General features: G+C 35.9%; 1 protein-coding gene across 3 annotated transcripts in view; it reads right to left on the bottom strand.

Annotated features, from left to right (window-relative positions):
* The window catches only part of LOC107589734 (glycerophosphodiester phosphodiesterase domain-containing protein 5-like), a 59,897-nt gene extending 42,065 nt beyond the window's left edge, over positions 1-17,832 (bottom strand). For 2 of the 3 annotated variants that reach the window (XM_016278248.1, XM_016278249.1), the window contains exon 1: positions 17,511-17,831. The gene's annotated coding sequence lies outside the window, so the exon portion shown is untranslated. Of the gene's footprint in view, positions 1-17,510 lie in introns of all 3 variants that reach the window. The other variant, XM_016278250.1, reaches the window with a different exon arrangement.
* Positions 17,833-19,359: the final 1,527 nt, after the last annotated feature.

Here is a 19,359-nt window from a genome sequence, read left to right as displayed (position 1 = left end):
GCTTGAGTGTTTCTGCATTATATGAGTGGCTTTGGAATATAAATCGCAGCATGTTTCAGATGAAAAAATGCGACTTCTATTTCTGAAAATATCACAGTTCGGAGATTTATAACGAGTGGTTCTCCACATTATTACAGCAAAGCGTGATTACAGTACTAAGCCGCTGCAAATAGAGCAGCTCTAATGCTATTAAATTAAAGATGATGTACCATAGAGCAAAAAGTCAAGCAAACAGTCAAACAGTCAAACCAAAAATTATTCAGAGACCAGATATAATTTTTTATATTTTTTTTACTAGTGGGTGCAGGACACTATAGTTCCTTTATGTAAGTGAGGATAGCAAAATAAAGTTAACTTTGACAAATCATACCAAAAAATTCTTCATACAGTGGACTACCAGTAAAATTGATACAAATTTGGGACCAAAAATTATTCAGACCAAGTCTGGAAAAAAACATTGAAGTTGAGGTATTCATGAAGCTGGTTGACAGCATGCCCAGGAGACTACAGGCTGTCTTTAAGGCTAAGGGTTGCCCGACTAAGTATTGATAGTTGTGTGAATGCTATCATACTAACAGCTGTCTAATTTTAGGTTAATTGTAATCCATAACATACCTTTCTATCAAAGTTATCGAACAGTATCAAGCTGAATTTGTTCTGACACAGTTTAACTCTGAGTTCTTGTCATATTTTATTACCATTTTCTAAACTATAGCGAATAAACTGTGATAATGTGAGAAATGATGATGGTGTCTGTATAAATTTTGGTTTGACTGTATCTATTTGATAAATTAAGTTAACCAACTAACATTATACATACTCTTTTGGTTTCTGTACCCAATATTTAAAAAATTTACAAATGCAATAAAAATATTGGTATCGGTACTCGGTATCGGCAGGTACCAAAAATAAAAGTATCGGTATCGGGCGCGGGCGCGTACTGGAAAAAGTGGTGCATCCCTAATATTTACCATATACTTAAGTCAAACTAATGGTCACAATGAGCAAAAGACAAGGGAGTTAGACAGTTTACAGCCTGGTGACAAACTAGGAGGATGTGCTACAAATGACCGTCATTGGTCCTTGACAAGTGAAGAGACAATTGCAGAAAATGATAAAAATTGCCTCTTTGCCTTAGGGAAAGGTTTTGTTTTTATTCAGAGGTAAGATGTCAAAGCTGATAGATTTACAGGACAAAGGTGTTGCATTTTTCCATAGGAGGAGACAAATTGCTTTCTTAAACTTTTCTTCACTTGTATCAGGTAAAATATTCCCTTTAAGTAGGGCTGCACGATAAAGCGCATGCGATATTTAACGCACATCTTATCAGTAAAGCCGGTTCTGTAATCAGCGGTAAATCTCCATCACGTGCGTGCTTTCACATTGAGCAGCAATGTGAAAACCACGTTCATATTCACGCGATTTTTTGCGCAACTCGTCAGTGAACAACGGCTCTGTGTAGTTAATGCTGCTCAATGTGAAAGCACGCACGTGATGGAGATTTACCGCTGATTACAGAAGGTTTGCATGAAGCTGGGTGACAGCATGCCCAGGAGACTACAGGCTGTCTTTAAGGCTAAGGGTTGCCCGACTAAGTATTGATAGTTGTGTGAATGCTATCATACTAACAGCTGTCTAATTTTAGGTTAATTGTAATCCATAACATACCTTTCTATCAAAGTTATCGAACAGTATCAAGCTGAATTTGTTCTGACACAGTTTAACTCTGAGTTCTTGTCATATTTTATTACCATTTTCTAAACTATAGCGAATAAACTGTGATAATGTGAGAAATGATGATGGTGTCTGTATAAATTTTGGTTTGACTGTATCTATTTGATAAATTAAGTTAACCAACTAACATTATACATACTCTTTTGGTTTCTGTACCCAATATTTAAAAAATTTACAAATGCAATAAAAATATTGGTATCGGTACTCGGTATCGGCAGGTACCAAAAATAAAAGTATCGGTATCGGGCGCGGGCGCGGGCGCGTACTGGAAAAAGTGGTGCATCCCTAATATTTACCATATACTTAAGTCAAACTAATGGTCACAATGAGCAAAAGACAAGGGAGTTAGACAGTTTACAGCCTGGTGACAAACTAGGAGGACTCTTCAAACTGATGTGCTACAAATGACCGTCATTGGTCCTTGACAAGTGAAGAGACAATTGCAGAAAATGATAAAAATTGCCTCTTTGCCTTAGGGAAAGGTTTTGTTTTTATTCAGAGGTAAGATGTCAAAGCTGATAGATTTACAGGACAAAGGTGTTGCATTTTTCCATAGGAGGAGACAAATTGCTTTCTTAAACTTTTCTTCACTTGTATCAGGTAAAATATTCCCTTTAAGTAGGGCTGCACGATAAAGCGCATGCGATATTTAACGCACATCTTATCAGTAAAGCCGGTTCTGTAATCAGCGGTAAATCTCCATCACGTGCGTGCTTTCACATTGAGCAGCAATGTGAAAACCACGTTCATATTCACACGATTTTTTGCGCAACTCGTCAGTGAACAACGGCTCTGTGTAGTTAATGCTGCTCAATGTGAAAGCACGCACGTGATGGAGATTTACCGCTGATTACAGAACCGTCTTTCTGACAAGATGCGCATTAAATATCGCATGCGATTTATTGTGCAGCCCTACCTTTAAGCATCTGTTATTCCATCCATCGGAACTGGAACAAATTGCTCCTTAAAGAATATTTCATATAATATCCATGAAATATTTTGTATAATATGCACAACACCATTTGTACTGTTAATTATGAGAAAATAATATTGGTTAGCATGAGGATTCAGCAAGAAGACAATAACAAAAACTATTTTACAGTCAACCTGGCATTTAACTAGTCCAAATCATGTATCTAAACAGTCTAAAACACATTGTTTTTATTTTAATACTAAACCATAGCAAGTAAGTGACTAGACCATGCACCATGGACAATGTACTAAACAGAGGGGTTGGAGATAAAAAAGATGATACAGGCCCTGCCATGACCTGACTCATATTAGCAGGTTGTTTATGTCTGACTCCCTCCTAAATGGAAGCGTTCCAATGCTATGTGTCTAGTGACCACCTGTTTGCTCAAAACTGTCAAATACTTTGCACAAGGGCTGAGTTTAAATACTCCCTTACAACGAGGGAGTGAATGTGACCTTACATATTAGACGCTCAGCAACACTTTTTAAAACACTTCAGGCTGGAATTTACAAAGACCACAAACAGTTCGGACTTGACCTCCTCCACAGCACACCTAAATAAACACAGACAGAGTCTGAGTGGTGGAAGACCAGCAGAGCTGCTGCGGCTGGTGGTAAAATAATATTTGGGGTGGTGGAGGTTGTTTCTTGGAATATTGTTGGAGAAACTATTTGCCTATTAAGCAAACTGAAAATGAAGCATTAGCTCTATTTGAACAATGACACATTTTTGTGGTTGTGCAACGCACGCTTCTTCTGCCTATAAAAAGGTTTTATTCTACTTCAAGTTTTTTAACAGCCATACTTCTAAATAGTCTGACTCCCTCCTAAATGGAAGCGTTCCAATGCTATGTGTCTAGTGACCACCTGTTTGCTCAAAACTGTCAAATACTTTGCACAAGGGCTGAGTTTAAATACTCCCTTACAACGAGGGAGTGAATGTGACCTTACATATTAGACGCTCAGCAACACTTTTTAAAACACTTCAGGCTGGAATTTACAAAGACCACAAACAGTTCGGACTTGACCTCCTCCACAGCACACCTAAATAAACACAGACAGAGTCTGAGTGGTGGAAGACCAGCAGAGCTGCTGCGGCTGGTGGTAAAATAATATTTGGGGTGGTGGAGGTTGTTTCTTGGAATATTGTTGGAGAAACTATTTGCCTATTAAGCAAACTGAAAATGAAGCAATAGCTCTATTTGAACAATGACACATTTTTGTGGTTGTGCAACGCACGCTTCTTCTGCCTATAAAAAGGTTTTATTCTACTTCAAGTTTTTTAACAGCCATACTTCTAAATGATTATTCAAATAAAACTTCCTGGAAGTGCTTGGAATTGATCCAGAATTTAAACGCATACTAAGACCAAGAATTTAGCAACTTCAGGAAAAAAGAGAGAGAAAAATCAAGGACATATGCAGGACATTTAACCTGTGTAACCAGTTAAACCATTTTAAACCACAAAACCATTCAACAACCAGCTTATCTGGCGCCCAGCGTGGGGCAAAAGTACATTACAACTAGCGAAAGACTGATATATTGACCAGGATATACTGATCTTTTCATCAGCACATTTTCCATTATTACCCTACTTTTTATATGTTGGTATCAGCATCAGACATTAAAAATATGTATTGGTTAATCGGTAATCAAAACACAGAGAAGTAACTACCTACCGGTAGATCTGACAAAGTTATGTACACTGACCACAAGAGCTTTTTTTAAAATGCTTGGACACTATTTATGGAAAAAAAACGGATTAAGTCCAATTAGGCTTATTGTTGGTGACAGAACACTGACAAAAGCTCTATGTTTGATTGATTTCAGACATTGATCTATTTCAGCCAAGGATGCTAGCATGAAAAAATATGTGCCGACAGACCACAGCCCGCTCAGAATGCTAATGAGAATGACAAAATGCTGATGTGGAAATCTGTTATTTCAGAGGAGTCCAAAATGCAGACATAGCAAGTTAGCAACATTATGACTGTGCATTTATGCAGTGTTTTCTAACCTTTTTAAGGCAGCTCATGACACAAACATTCCAATGGAAAATGTTTATGTGACAGCATAATATGTTGCTTGTGAAGCTCTGGGCCAATAAGTGACACAGATGACACATAAACGACCAAGTCATTTTTTTAAGTCATTACCTCACATCAGATATGAAATGAGCCTGAAGAGAACGCATGGGGATTGTAGTCTACACTGGCACAGAGCAAAAATGTAACCACAATCAAACTGGAGAGGCTACAATTCTTCATACTGTCAAAAAAACAATGGGCCTCTCTTACCGTAAGTCATAATGTTATATGGTCAGGTCCAATATCATTTGAAAGGGCCGTTAAATAGAGGTATGACTCAAACTACAACATTCCAAATCAAATGCTTTATTGCTCACATGCTAATTTATTATGCAAAATGTTAGTGCAAGTAAAAATGAACTGCATTATTATTATTTATTGATCGGCTTTTCACAATAATGGGATTTTTGCAAAAATAAACTGTAAATTAGATTTAATTCACAGCTCTTTGGAATAGGTTATTCCAAAAACATGGCACAGAGCATCAAATATTTTTTATAATTACTGTTAAACTTTAAATTTCACTGCTCTCTGTTGACAACATACCAATGCTACATTCACATATCACTCTGTAATTTCTAGTCTTTTTTTTAGTAGCTAAGCTGGTGGATTGTTGTAATGAAGTACAAAGATCAATAATAAATTATTTCCTTATCACCCTGTCAGGGTTTATTTTGTGATAATGACCATCTGACCATACTTCATTCATTACACGCCATTCCCATTTGTTCCTTATATAAGAACTTAAACGGGAACTGATTTTAAAAGTGGAAAAAGGGTAATTAAATTGGGTGTGTTTTTAATCAGTCTCTGTCATGTAAATTAATTAAAAGGCTGGTTTAGGGACACATGGCAATCAAAAACAAATAAGCAAGTCCTTCAATTCCTACTACTGAATGACTAATAGACTGCCATATACCATGACAGCTATCATAATCATGATAAACCGCTCATGATCGGTGAGCGAGTGTATGAACTGGGTCAAATGTCCGATGAGTTTCCTTTTTCATTTCTCACTCACTGAGGGCTCTGTCCAAGCTCAACAAGCTTCCACAGGCCAAGGAGAGGATCTTCAATGGACAAAAAAAAAACCCAGTCACCAGAACGCTGAGCCACGAGCATCTAAAGGAAGACCTTGTTCCGACTGATCGAAGACACTGTAATAGACTTGAGTTAAACATAGCTCCTTTCCTCTATTGTACAAGCTACCTTGAACACAGCCGTTAGATGCTGTCATTTTTCCACTTGATGTCTTTTTAGAAGACACACTCACTGTCAGGACAATACAACCCTCTACATTGCGAGTAAATCACTCGCAAATGCGAATAAATCTTACTCTGGGTGACTAAATGATGTCTAAAATTAGCCATTATAATCAGCCTACACTACCAGTCAAAAGTTTTTTTTAAAGAATTCTGCATTTATTTGACCAAAGTACAGCAAAAACAGTAAAATGTTGAAATATTTTTACTATGAAAAATTGCTTTCTATTTGAATAGATTTTAAAATATAATTTATTCCTGTGATCATACATACATTTTCAGCATCATTACTCCAGTCTTCAGTGTCACATGATCCTTCAGAAGTCATTCTAATATGCTGATTTGCTGATTATCAATATTTAAAACAGTTGAGTAAATTTTTTTTCAGGATTCTTTGATGAATAGAAAGATCCAAAGATCAGCATTTATCTGAAATAAAAAGCTTTTGTAACATTATACACTATTCCATTCAGTATAATTTTTATTATTGTTTTGGGAAAGAAATTATAGAAATTAATACTTTTATTTAGCAAGGATGCTTAAAATTGATCAAAAGTGATGATAAAGGCATTTATAATGTTACAAAAGATTTCTATTTCAGATAAATAGTGTTCATATCGATATCGGAATTATATCGTATCGACCGAAATTAAGAAATATATCGTGATATCAATTTTGGCCATATCGTCCAGCCCTACCATTGGCTAATAAATTCTTAGATTTTACACGCCAGTATGTGTTTGAGAGGCGTTCAACACAGATTTTTCACTCGATAAACACGCTGACTGAGCGCTTGAACGTTTCGCTTAATATTCATGAACCCAGCAGATAATAATAGTAGTAGTAGTAGTATCTTTTAATAATAATTACTATTACCTATGACCAACGATATCTTAAACACCACCACCAGTCCTAAGTTCAGTTAAAATGACAAATATGCATTCAGTCATGGTTACCAAGTTTTAGTTCTAATCACTAGTTATATCATTAAATAATGATTCATTATCATAATATCATAATATAATGCTTGATTGGCTGAAGTTAAGAGTGCACATTCAGTTATTTAAGAAGCTATTCCATTTTACAAAGATAAGCTGATTGGGTGGAATCATGTGTGTGTGTGTGTGTCTACCTACTTAACCATATTTTGGGGACAAATTTGTACCCAAAAGTGAGCAATGCCTGACAAAATCAGCAAAAACCTCGATTTATGGATGTCCTCATTTGTTAAACTGTTAAAGTGACGTGACATGTGGCCAAGTATGGTGACCCATACTTGGAATTAGTGCTCTGCATTTATCCCATCCAAAGTGCACACACACAGCAGTGAACACACACACACTGTGAACACACACCCGGAGCAGTGGGCAGCCATTTATGCTGCGGCGCCCGGGGAGCAGTTGGGGGTTCGGTGCCTTGCTCAAGGGCACCTCAGTCGTGGTATTGAAGGTGGAAGAGAGCACTGTGCATTCATTCCCCCCACCTACAATCCCTGCCGGTACGAGACTCGATTTTACTCGACTCTCTAACCATTAGACTCGACTCTCTAACCATTAGGCCACGACATAGACAGGTAAAATAAAGTAAACAAAGTTTATTTTTACTTTTTCAATTGTAAAAATGCAGAAAGTTTTCTGTGAGGGGTAGGGTTAGGGATAGGGGTGGGTTTAGGTTAAAAAGTGTATAACTATCTGTATATAAAAACAATAGAAGTCTATGTAATGTCCCCATTTAGACAGCTAAGTAAACGTGTGTGTGTGTGTGTGTGTGTGTGTGTGTAAAATATTATATCAGTCTGGCGAGTAAACAAAAAAATTTACTAGATTATATTGCCATGGTGTGCATAGAGGGTTGCAATATGACTTTCTTTTTTAAAAAACTGAGTGAAAATTATATACTGGAACTAATTAAAATGGCATAATAAAAAATTAACAGGCAATTACTAGATAATTGTGAACAAGACAAATTTATCTGACAGCTAGTCTCAGAAAGCAAAATTCAGCACCGTAAACTGGAACCAATTAAAAGTGGGCATTATTTCGCAGTTGTGACAAATGACACAAAGCACTTCTCACGGACCAACTACCTACGTTTTACAGTGCTAAATGCCCATCAGAGTAATTATAAGCCTAGCAATATAGTGTTACAGATGCCTCCTTCCTCCCTGACTGGAGATAGTCTATGATTTAAAATGCCAAAGATGAGAGCTGGGCTGCATCTCAGGATATTTTAGTTACTCTCTGGCACTAATTAAAAGCAGCAGGTGGTGCCATTTGGAGAAAAAAAGTGAGAAAGTAGAGGAACAAAAGCCAAAATCATGACTGACCTGCAACACACTACATATTTTTCACACCATAAGTCTAAGCAACAATAACCAACAAGAAATTTGCTCAAAGATTTGTTTTTAAAATGACAATATTACAGTTTACTATCCCCATACCAAATTCATTTTAACATATGAATTCATTCATTTTCTCCCATTTTGGCATATTACGGTCTATTTCCAAGTTAATTATGATCCAGATTAGCTCTGTTATAAAACCTTGTGAGCTGCCTAGATGCATACTGCCTACATAGACAGCTGATGCCATCCTAATCATGTGAACTCATCAGCAACCTCAACATGTGCCACACAAATAGTGCATTACTCAATAAGCATTTGATTTGAACATTTATGTTACCATTTTGCTAAGCTAATGGAGTGATACTCGAATAAGCATAAAATGTACAAATAATAGGTCAAATAAAAAAATTTACACCACTGTTTAAAAGTTTAGGGTTAGTAAGATGTTTTAATTAATACTTTTATTCAGGGAGGATGCAATAAATTGATTAAAAAAAGTGACAGTAACGACATTTATAATGTTTCCTTAAGTTTTCCATTTCAAATAAATGCTGATCTTTTGAATTTTCTAGTCACTAAAGAATCATGAAAATAAATTTCACAGTTTCGACAAAAATAGTACTAGTAGCATATTGTTTTCAACATCGTTAGTAATAAGTTATATAAGAAATGTTTCTTGAGCACCAAATTAGCCTATTAGAATGAGTTCTGAAGGATCATGTGACACAGAAGACTGAGTAATGGCTGCTGAAAATTCTGCTTTTAAAATAATACAAATAAACTACACTTTAAAAATAATACAAATATAAAACAGGTATTTTAAATTGTAATAATATTTCATAATATTACGGTTTTTAGTGTATTTTTCAGCAAATTAATGCAATCTTGGTAAACAATAGACATTTCTTTCAAAAACATTAAGAAAATCTTACTGACCTCAAACTTTTAAACAGTAGTGTAAAAATTACAAAGAACCATTTTTTAAATAATTTTTTCAGTACTGAATTAAATATATAGAGGTTATGCATACAACAGTTGTTTAAACAAAATAATCTCTCTCTCTCTGACATCTTTTGTACAAGCTTATCCATGCACATCAGAGACAATATAGTTTAAATTAAGAGCAGAAAGATCAAAGATGACGGCACCCAACCTCATCGCACACATCATTGTGTTAATGTGGAACAGCGCTATTTTTGAAAGATCAAATGTGGTTAATTTAATGCCCCATCATTTATTCAGGAGAGTAATTGAGCTAAAGACATAACACCATTCAGTGGTGTTCTTTAAGTAATCATTCCTCCTTAGCCATCTAATTGACTGCCTTCTATTGGCCATCTTTGGTTAGAATTTACTCCTATGCCAAGCTTTTCTGGTTGTGTTTTGAGAGCCTTTTAAGGCTTTTTTCAGACAGGCAGCAAAAATCTGGCATGTTTTTTGGCATACTGGCCAAAACAGTCCATCCAAAAATCAGATATTTGAAAATGGGTTTCAATACGGTCAGAATGAATTTCACTTATTAGATTTATAATACAATAAAAATTATGTGGAATATGAACAAAGCCTTTTCAAAGAATATCAAAACATGGAATTCAAACAGGATATTTCAGGATATGTATTGTTTTATTTCTAAAGCAATACTAAATGCAAATTAAATCCTAATCAAATTCAATATCAGTGGACAACCTTGTATAAAAAAACAGGCTTTGCCATAAAAATATTTTCAAAAAACAAAAAAATCTTAAAAGAGTGAGACAAAGTGGCTTAACATCTCCTATGCACGAGGGACATAGCAAAACGAACAACAAACCAGGATAAACATACTGTGCTCAGATGGCTTCACTCACTCCAAACAGAAAGATGCTGAGCTTGGCACGTTCTCTATCCAGCTGAACCCGCTGCTCTCCTGAATGCTAATTCCGAAAGCACAAGAATGGCCAAATGGAGTAGTTTGCAACAACCCCTGCTGATTAAGTCCAGTGGACTGGTGAGAAGAAAGTAATTCTGGATCAGGCTTTAATCATATACTAGGTGCTGAAACATTTCCCTGGAAAACCAGCACCTGACAAAGACATTTGAGGCATGCAGACACAGAGGGAACATTGTTCTGGCCGAAACGAAGGCCTTAACCCTTCCTTTGCCACCTGAAATCTGAGAGGCAGTACGCACAGGTGCCAACTGTTCGAATGAGCAACGTATGCAATATGTGGCCAATTCATTGTTTTCAAATCAAGCGACTTCACACAAAAGTGGAGGCTCAGATGTGAGCTTGAAGGGGCGGAGGTTAAGTTTAAGTGGACTAAATGATTGGAAGAGTCCTGCATACATCAGAAGAGCGAAGTCTGTCATTTTTTTACCAAAAGTAAAGTCTAGTTATGACATTTTGATTAAACTTCTGTAAAAAAATGTATCATATGCACAGATGAAATGTTCACAATAAGATCTGCATTTAGAAAATAGATAGCATTAATATTTAAATCATTGCTGACTTTAACATTCCTTAATGTACTAAGACGCACTATATACTATGTGCAATCAAGCAGATGCACCCAAAACATGCAACAGTGCATGTCAACTCTTTCTCTGTGGCGCTAGTCCCAGAAGTATTTTTTCCATTAAGTTTCCCACAGAAATTTTTTAAAAGTCTTCGCTAAAGCATTATAAGCCAAGAACCAAACCAACCAGCTACGAGCTGAATCGCAACATTACAAAATAGTATTTTAAGCAAAAGTGCTTCATGAGTGCATGTGTTCCCTGCCGAGCTCTCTGATTGGTGGAATTTTCTTTATAGCATCATGGATAATGTAGTTTTTCAAAATGAATAACTCTAAGTCTCTAAAGGTTTACAAGTTAACATTAAAAATTAATTTCCTATTGAGAAAATGATTTTATTTTTTTTTACTTTCAGAACTGTTGCACTCAATACTGTATGAACGCAACATGCTACATTGCACGATAAGCATTTTTTTTATATAATGGCTAGGGGTGCTCCGATTGATCGGCTACCAATCACTATCGACCGATAATCGCTTTGGGTTATTGATCGGCGGTCTCTATAAAGGCCGATCTCAAAAAAATTATCTCAAGCTGATGACGCGCCTGCTGTGCGAGGTTTGGCACGACATGCAGTGCTCTCCTCACTCAAAGCGCACACACATAACGCCAGGTTCACACACACTCCGTTTGCAATGCGTATGTGGTGTGTATTTTTTCTGCGCTCATGTTAACGGATTAAAGCGTTCCCACTGCACACAGTTGCGGTCCGGCAGTGCGTTCCAGGAGCAGTGCGTCTGCTGCAGAGCAGAGATCGTTTCGCACCGAGTCTGTTTTTCTGAATTAAAGTAACAGCGCATTGTTTGCAGTAAATATGAACATGGATTGACACAAAAATTTAGTAATTACACCATAAATGCATATAATTAAAGTGTCCTGTGTTTCACAGTCAACACATAGGCTATGGCTTTTTGGCTAGGTTTAAAGGAAAAGAGCACTGTTAGATAAACAAGGCAATAATAGATGGCACTCGTGGAGGTAGGAAAACATGAACTTTATGAATAGCAGGATTGTTTGTAATAAAGATTTAAATGCAAAAGAAAAGGCAGTAGAGCTGACTGTTTCTGTCAATGGTAAGTTTTTATTTAGAATGTTTTTGATAATGTAAGAAAAGTAGTTTAAATGTTTTGCCACATGCTTGAGCAACTTAATATATCAATCTAGAAGTAAATGCAAAAGTAAAAAGCATTGAATAATGTTTTTCTTATATGTATTGTGTTTAAACATGTCTATTAAAAGATTGTATTACTGTACTGTGTAAAAAAAAAAGAATCACAATGCTGAAAAAAGCATTTTAAGTAACAATGTTTGGATTTGGATTGGGTGCTTCTGCACCGCTTACGTACTGCACATGGACTGCATACGCACTGCAAACGGAGTATGTGTGAACCTGGTGTAAAAGGCCGCCTCACATACAGCTCACGAAATCAGGATTGTGCTGTGTGTAAGCTATTGAGCAACAATTGCACGATTGTCAAAACAAAAATGCAGTGCATGGTCAAACATTTAGGTGAAATAAATATAAATATTTGAAAAATGTCTAAAAAATGCCCCCCTCCACCCCTCAAATAAAAAAATCCCCTCTCACAAGAGTCACGTAAGAGGGGAATTTATTTTCAAAAATGAAATTCAGGCCCTGAACAAATGTCTAAAAATTTTGATTGGATCATCATTATAAATAATTCTACATGATAAAAAGAAGGCTTTAAAAAGATCGGTATTGGTGATCGAATCGGCAGATACTGCTTTCTGTGATTAGAAATCCTGATCAGAGCACCCCTAATAATGGCTTACTATGGGAAAATGTTTAACATTCAATTTAATGTGTTGTGATCATATTTTGCATCTGCTTATGCATCATTAATAAGGTGCATGCTGAGATTGGCCTTTTTAATATCACAGTCTTAGTACAGTAGTACTTAGTACAAACCTGGTAAAAAAAACTGGCAGGCAGCTGTGGAAAACCTTGTTTTGCCCTCCAGGTGAGCGTTCCTAAAAGTATAACATCACGTGAAAACTATGAATAGATGTGCAGCAATTTGTTTACTGACTGATGATATGATACATCATCACTAAAATAAAAATTTAAAAATTACTCCATGTGATCCTGATACAACATTTGCACAGAAGACAAAACGTACAGTAAAACATGTCATAGCCAGTAAGGCCTCACAATTAATTTAAATTGTTTCTATTTAGTAAAGATATCCTTACTGATCAAATAACCACAGATTTCTGCTGTAAGTACCAAGTTAAAAATCACCCAACGTCAAACACAATGAAGATTAAAAACCCCAAGTATTAAAGCACACCTCATCAGATGCGGACTTCTTAAGAGGGTAGACGTCATTTGGTCCATTAATGACGCAACGCTGTGCTTTGAGTCTCAAAGTCTCGTCCATTATTCCTTGACATGTGGGAGTGGGGTGTGAACTAATTAAAGACAGCACATGGCTCAGCTCCCACAGGACTGACAATAATAATAGGTCATCTCACAGCATCACCCGGCTCACTTACGATAAGGAGAGATAATTCAACATTACATTCGCCATGCTAGATAAATGAAGAGTGTTTCCTTAGAAATGGGCAACAGTGATTCTTTTTATTCAGCTAACAGATCTTTATTTTTCAGTGCAGACGAAAGCTTATATAAAAGCCAGTATGAGTGTATTTTGCAACATGCAACAACAATGGGGTCATTTTTTACTTTTGGTCAGGTTTTGTTTCTAATGGCATTTTAGACCTGTCAGTCACACAATATAAAAAAATATAAAAGTCTTCATGCTTTTAGTATTCCAAAATAATGTCCTTTCAGAAAAAAAGAAAATGTCCTAAAAGAAAATTGTGACTCAATTAGAATTAAATGGTTAAATTCACCATTAAAAAAGAAAGAAAGAAAGAAAGAAAGAAAGAAAGAAGGAAAGAAGATTCTTGCTTCTGTCGAACACAAAATAATATATTTTGAAGAATGTTGGTAACCAAACAGTTGACGGTAGCCATTGACTTACATAGTATTTTTTCCATACTATGGCAGTCAGTGGCTATTCTTCAAAATATCTTTGTTTGTGTTCAACAGAAGAAACTCATACAGGTTTGGAACAACTTAAGCGTGAGTAAATGATGACAGAATTTTCATTTTTGGGTGAACTATCCCTTTAAGTGGTAAAGCAGCATTGATATTGAACAAGTCAAAGGACAACAGTTAAGTGCTACAGTAGATTACAAGATTAAACAAAGCAAGAACATCTGGCCCAGCAACCAGTGAGATTCAGTGATGTAGGTTATGATTGCACTGATTATATCCTCTAAGGTGTGTAAAGTTATTTGACCAATTAAAACATTTTCCTGGATCAACATCCTTTGTTGGACCTGCAACAACATTCCTATTCATTAATGACTCAGAGTTTCAGTGTTAGTCAGAGTGTCATGTAAAATAATGAACCTGATTACCAAAACCAGAGTAAGCCAATATTCTGGTTTCTTGAAATCTTTTGCTCAAATTTAAGGAGATGCTAATTTCTGTTAATACGGTAATAAGGTGATTACCTGTACCGAGAAATATTTACTTCTATAAGAGCTTAGAATTTGTTGCTCCAGGAACAGCAAAGAGATGTTGAGGGGAAAAACAGACATTATGTCACCTGGATATCAACAGAAAGTTAGCAAGGACGTATCCGCATGGTAGGCGAATAATTTATCACATTTAAGTCTACACACATCATAAAGCAGGGCTATTCAATTGGCGGCCCGCCATTCATCTTCATCCGGCCTGAGGGAAGAGTACACGCAGGTCGCACATTATTTTGCACTAATTAGTTTGTCCACAAGGTGGCAACACTGGCCCGGGCCGTTGTTTCACAATCGCAAAAGAAAGGGATGAGAGATAGGGATGGGCGATACCACTTATTATTTTTCGATACGATACCGATATTTTTCAAGGCAGTATCGTCGATATCGATACCGATTCGATACTTCTGAACTAAACTTAAATTTAGTTAAATTTAAATTCATAATTTTAAATTATGAAATGTATGAAATGTATTAAATTACTAAGAGTAAAATGGGTAATAAGCACTTAACTTTATGTTTAAAACGCATTTGAACATTCAATACCCCTTAATTGTAACTTATTAGGTTATATTTTTCGATACGATACCGATATTTTTCAAGGCAGTATCGTCGATATCGATACCGATTCGATACTTCTGAACTAAACTTAAATTTAGTTAAATTTAAATTCATAATTTTAAATTATGAAATGTATGAAATGTATTAAATTACTAAGAGTAAAATGGGTAATAAGCACTTAACTTTATGTTTAAAACGCATTTGAACATTCAATACGCCTTAATTGTAACTTATTAGGTTATATTTTTGTTTACACATGGTTCAGATATGTTTTTTTGTTTACACATGATTCAAATCTACAAATACTACAGTTGAACTACGGTCACTTTAGTAAAACCATGGTTATATCCTACACAATTACTCGCTAACAAAGGTTATTCATCCAATTCAATGCATATTGTAAGATTTTTTTGTTGTTGTTAAATTAACAAAATCACTGGTAAATAAAACACACCTTAGTATCGATATTTTTTGAGTATCGATACTTTGGATCGATACGCCCATCCCTAATGAGAGACGCAACAACAATAACCGGAGACTGCAACATCAATAAATGGCAGCGCTGACAAGCGCTTGTGTGAGGGGGTTATGACATATCCACAACTTTAGTTTAAAGGAGTATAAAGGCAGTGTTGTCGGTTATAGCTTCTGTCGAGTAGTCTGAAAGACTGCGCGTTCGGCTGTATTCTGAGCCGCTTCAGACAGCACGCCAGTAGCGCTTCAACGGACAAAAGCACAAACAATTGTCAAAATGCTGGGTTTTGGCGAGTGACCTTATAACATGGTCTTAAATGAGTTATAAAGTCCTAAATGACTGTAAAGAGTTGGGAGAAAATCGGATGTGTGTCAGATACGCATCATGTGCATCAGGTTTTAAAGAGACAGCGCTGCTTTTAAAGTGAAATCTGATGAACTCTGTCATTGATGTAAATCACAGAACAAAAGAAAAAGAAATCCCTCGACTGCTCTAGTCGCTGATTAAGTTTTGTAGCTTGAATAAAGATTAATCTATATAGTTTATGCATATACAATTTATAGTTTATATGAATATTGTTTTAAGTTCACTTAAAAGTTAAAAATTACTACAACCAACTAAATGTTACAAATAATGGCTTTCAATTATACTGTAACGTTGAATTGCTATAATTAATGGCTAAAATTAAGGGCAAAATGCATTTAATAGAGACATCAGTAGCAGTATTGCATTGTTATAAAAAATACTGGCCATTGTTAATAATAGGCTACTAAGTAAAAATATGCCATTAAACACATATTTAAAATATACCATCTTTATATTGTTTCTACATTAATTTGGAGGTTCAATGTGAAATTATGACAATACAAATATATTAATATGCAGTTAATCACAATTAATTACAGAAATGTGTGAATAATTAGTTTTTTTTTATTTAAATCGATTCACATACAGCACTAACGTTAACCTTTTGTAGATGTTGGTGTTGATAATATTAGTTCATTTTTACTGCTGAATATGCATTTAAATTTAATTTCTAATTGTATAGGCCCCTCAGAAAGAGATTGGGACGGCCACCCACCCCCTTGGCCCCCTTCAAAATTTCAATTCGATAATCATGTGTTCTGACAAATAATGCTACCTATCAGATTATGCTATCAACACTGTATTTATCCTACTGTAAGGGTAGGTTTAGGGTTGGGGTAGTTGTACATGTTAATAAAGCCTCAAACCTTATTAATATCATGCTGGAAGCAAAATCTGATGGGTAGCACTTTTCGCTATCGAATTACGCTACCTTTTGGTTTAATGGGAGGTAGCAAAATCTGACAGGGTAGCACAAATCGTCAAAACAACGGCCCTCAAATGAAACTAATTGAATAGCCCTGTCATAAAGCATAACATTATGACCACATAATCTATTGATGCTCGAGCGACGCAAAATGTCTTTTGGCGCCCCTTGCACAGTTAGCTAAACGTAAAAGCATTCAAAACAAATCACTCAAGTCTTTTGTGACATATTTTGTAATATGTAAATCTTTAATGAAAGGACGAAGTATGATGATAATCCCAACGAAAAGCCAAAACGCCATACAGCTGCTATGGTTACAGCGTGATTGCTGTTATTAAAGAGCGTTTACCGAACTCGTAATCTAACTTTCGTGGTGACTGAAATGTTTGAAAGCGTGAAAGCCCCTCAAACCTTTTCCTTCTCCCATAGCTGGGGATTTCCGAGACCCCCATCGCACCCTGTCAACATTAGATAACCCTCTGCGTCCTAGCAATATGAACTGATTGCCTTTTAATATTACACAAATTATTACATTAAACGAATGTCTTTACATTAATACCATAGATTAACAGTTCACCATCTAATAGTGGTCAGCGATTAAACCAATCATTTAAAAGAGCAGATGATGAAATTAAAGGAAGAAAAACACGTTAAAAGTTCTTACCTTATCGAGACGCGTTTGCCCTGTAGCTGTTCAGAAAGTGAACTTTAGAGGAACGTTTGCTGTGTGTGCGTTCCTTCCTTCCTTCCTTCCACACCTAACGGGACAGGTAGCTAAACTCAACCGAAGGACGTTAAAAGAATATGAGACCGATTTAAAAGGCACTCGCACCGGCGGACACGACAAGCATGTTTAGAAACAATAAAAAGTGTCTGAATTAAAAGGACAAGCTGTTTGTTTGCTCTGCTCCAGGCGTTCTTTGTGTTGTCAGATGAGTGCTGCTGTACCTGCGCTCGTGCTTACGGGAGCGAGACAGCAGCAGTGCTGCCGATTGCTTATGGGCGGGGCTGCTGCGATGTGGGCGTGGCCAAATGCTGCTCTGTCTTATTGTGCTCCCTACTGTCCAGTCTGATGATTCTTCTGTCTAAAGTATAGAGGCAAATTATTTTTCAATGCTTTAAGCTTGAAACACAACATTTTATTTTAGAGTATGTATTATTTATTTGTAAATGTATTTATATACATTAATTGTAAGTTATTGTTAATATTATTGTTAATAATTGTAAGTTGTCAAAGAAGAAATCACAATTCGGACAGTTTAAAAGAGAATTTGACCAATATAGAGCTAGGAAATCTAATGCAGTGGTGGATTTTTAAAAATATGTTGAATCCTTGTGCCGTCTTATTCAAACAAAACTTTTAATGTAGTACTCCTATGTATAGTTATTGTATACAAATATTTGTATAAACTTTTTTCATTCTTTTTTTTGTATTCTTGCTTGTTCACAAATTGTATTTTTTAATAAAAAGCCACTTTTCTTCTAAATGTAAAAATTAAAATATGTTAAATTAAAGTGTGCTTTCAAATGAATAGTAGGACATAATGCTTTAAATAGCGGAAGTGAAGAACCATAAGACTAAAATCTATAATACAGCTGAATTGTGCTTTATTTGTGGACTATTTGGCCTTAGGGAAGAACGTTAGAGAGACACAGGGAAAAATGAAATATTGGGAAGCCTTGAAAAGCATTTGAAATTTAAATTAAAACTGTCATTGATAAATCATACAAGCAAACTTCAGTGATCCCCAGTGCTGTAAGTGTGTGTGTGTGCACGTTTGCTTATAGGTTGACTTTTTAGGCCGTGAAAATAAAATGGACACCCATCCTCTGATCAGCTGTTGGTCACAGCATCCAGCTGCTCAGATATCTCCAAACTCCCATATTTGTCTCCTATACTTGTGAATAAGCATGCATGCATCTTTACTCGTGAGATAGATGTCATGAATCTGGAGTCGAAAAGGTGCTGTTTTTAAAAAGGATGATAAACAAAAGTTTTGAAGTACTGAACACCAAATCCCAATTGCATGTTGTTTAATGAGAGAAAAGGAAAGGAATAGACTACCCATGAATTTGGGAAAGCAATCACGTAAATACAACTGCTTCCTTTGATCGCCATCTAGTGGCTGAAAAATAAGTTTTGAGTTAAGCAACTTTTTGTTCCTTATTCAAAGGAAAGGTTATCTGAATAATTAGCTCAAAACCTACAACATAGCAAAGCAAAAATTGTGTGATCAACACCTTAAGAACTAATCTTTGTGCCTTCAATTAGTAAAAGGGACTAAGGTCACAGTCAATTAGTCCTTATCCACGACAACTAAGAGTCTGTTCATTAATGCAACACACAAAGGCCCTGAGATGTTCCCTGAGATCAGTTTTTACAAAGATTGTTCTCCCTGTATTCACGACAGAGACAAAATCCAATATCATATTTAATAATTCTAAGCTAATGTACAAATGAATTGTCATAGTAGTTATGTGTGGTGTGGCGTACATGGGAGGGGGTGAGGGGT

Source organism: Sinocyclocheilus grahami, unplaced genomic scaffold, assembly GCF_001515645.1.
Source record: "Sinocyclocheilus grahami isolate Dianchi unplaced genomic scaffold, SAMN03320097.WGS_v1.1 scaffold119.1, whole genome shotgun sequence".
Taxonomy (NCBI): domain Eukaryota; kingdom Metazoa; phylum Chordata; class Actinopteri; order Cypriniformes; family Cyprinidae; genus Sinocyclocheilus; species Sinocyclocheilus grahami.
Note: the sequence above shows the minus strand (reverse complement) of the source record. Positions and strands in the feature narration are given on the sequence as shown.